The 2,400-nt window shown below is 38.8% G+C and overlaps 1 non-coding gene across 1 annotated transcript; it reads left to right on the forward strand.

Moving 5' to 3' along the window:
• The first annotated feature begins 1,628 nt into the window (after positions 1 to 1,628).
• Positions 1,629 to 1,706, forward strand: Trnav-uac (transfer RNA valine (anticodon UAC)). Its single transcript has one exon. It is a non-coding gene; the product is annotated as a tRNA-Val (tRNA).
• Positions 1,707 to 2,400: the final 694 nt, after the last annotated feature.

Raw genomic sequence — 2,400 nt, forward strand, 5'->3', positions numbered from 1 at the left:
ACTTGAGAAGAATGTTGATAGATGGTGGGAAGAGGAGTAGGGTTGTGCAAACATGGTGCATCTTTGTCCAAAAATGTTTTATGCACAATCCTTCCTAAATGTCCTAAATGTCAACAATTATATTCATTTATATATTAGAGGTAGATGAGGTACTTAAAAGTTGTATAAAACAGTTTTTGGCTACATATTTTTGAAATAATCATGGAAAGGCTTATGTCATGGTCAATATGAATTGTCAATTTGATTGGATTATGAGATGCCTGGAATCAAGGGGCTTCTGAGCATATCAATGAGGGTGTTTCTGGGAATGATTGTCATGTGGAACAGCCAACCAAGGTGGAGACCCAGCCTAAGTTTGGACAGCACAGTCCAATAGGTTGAGTCTGGATGGGACAAAAGTTGAAATAACAAGGAAGCAGCAGCAAGGTGCAAGCTTGATTATTCTTGAGTGGGGGCTTCAATTGCTACTTTGATCACCTGAGAACATCAAACCCCAGTTGCTTCACTCTTTCAAAGCATACTCTGACCATTGACTTTCCAAATAGTTTACAAGTCTTTGATTCCAGATTGGGGCTGCATCATTGATACCTCTTGTTCTAAGATTATGGCTTCTTAAACTGAGCAGCTAGTGGTTCCTCCAGCTCTCCAGCATGCAGACAACCATTGTGGGACTATCCAGCTTCTGTTTTTTTTTTTCTTAAGCCAATCTAATAAATATCCTTTTTTATAATCATAGCTATCTATATATAAAATCATCTCTCTCTCTCTCTCTCTCTCTCTCTCTCTCTCTCTCTCTCTCTCTCTCTCCTGTTGCTTCTATTCTTCTGGAGAACCATGACTAATACAGTGTATCTCACAATTTACTTTGGCTTCTGATGATTATTACACTTTATCTTAATGATGCCAATGAAGCTTACATAATTGCATCCTTATGCTTTTATATGCTTAGGCTTATAGCTCTCTGCTCTGTATAGTTTTCTTTCTATATGTACACATACTTTGGTTTTATATGGCTGTGCAATAAACTCCATACTAGTACCATGAAACAGAAATAACTTAGTATCTCTCATGGTATGGGGGATTGACTGACTCCAACTAGGCACTTTTTCTCAGGAGGTCTCACGTGGGACCTGGGACTGAAGTCATTGGAAATCTTCCTCACTTACATGTCTGGTGGCTGGACTAGAAAGATTCAATAGCCTGAGGCTGGAACAGCTAAAGGCTGAAATAACTGTAGCTCCTGGAACACGTTCCTCTATGTTTATATGATCTCTCCACAGGGTCTGCACAGCATGCAGGCTTCAAGGGAGATGCACTTCTTTCATGGCAACTCAGAGCTCCCAAGGCAAATGTCTCAAGAGATACCAGCAGATAGAATTTTATCATCTTTTATGACCTAATCTCTAAAACTATACAGGGTTATTTCTGCTATATTCTATTAGTCCTAAACTGAAACAGTTTCAAAAAGAGAGAACATGGCTTCCACCCTTCATTTATTGGAGTTTGTATTAGTCAGGGTTCTTCAATGACACAGGAATATATATATATATATATATATATATATATATATATATATACACACACATACATGTATGTGTGTGTGTGTTTGTGTATGTATGAGGTGGGCTGGGGATGTAGCTCAGCTGGTAGAGTGCTTGCCTTGCCTTACATGCACAAGGCCCTGGGTTCAATCCCCAGCACCACCACCTTAAAAAAAAAAGTGTATATATGAAGTGCCCAGTTGAGGTCAATCCCAGAACCCTAACAGATAAATACTGTATATCATATATATTTTGTTACACACACACACACACACACACATGCATGCATGCATACTTACTGGCTCACACCATAATGGATACTGACAAATTTCTAGAAGAGTTGTTGGCAAGCTAGAGACACTAGAGAGATAATGCTATAATCCCAGTTTGTGTCTTAAGACCAGAAAACCAGAAGAACCAATAGTGATGTGTAAGGAAAATAAAAGGAGACACAGAGACAAGACACAGAGGCAGGAAAGATGGCAGAATGGCAGAATGGCCAAGCTGCCAGTTTTATTTATATCCATAGGTTACTTAAGGTCATTGACATCATTAGTGCATATTCTTCATTGTGTTACTAGGCAAGTTGCAGACTTAGCAACATTATGCAGCTTATTCCTCAGTTACATATTCAATTGCAATGTGCAATGTTAGGAGTTTTATGTAGCTCTCAAGAAAGTCCATTGTATAAAGTTACTGTTATGTGAAGAGATTTAGGTTCAGTGAAACATTGTGGTTGTCTAACAGGAGAGTTCCTTTATTCCCAGGAGCTGTGTGCCTGAGATTAAGGTTGAAGCTGATAAGACTCTAGCAGCATTGCCACAGCAGCTAGACATAGCACATATATTACTTATCTTAC

This window comes from Marmota monax, unplaced genomic scaffold, assembly GCF_021218885.2.
Source record: "Marmota monax isolate L192 unplaced genomic scaffold, Marmota_monax_Labrador192_F-V1.1 WCK01_AAM20220418_F8-fsc00276, whole genome shotgun sequence".
Classification (NCBI taxonomy): Eukaryota; Metazoa; Chordata; class Mammalia; order Rodentia; family Sciuridae; genus Marmota; species Marmota monax.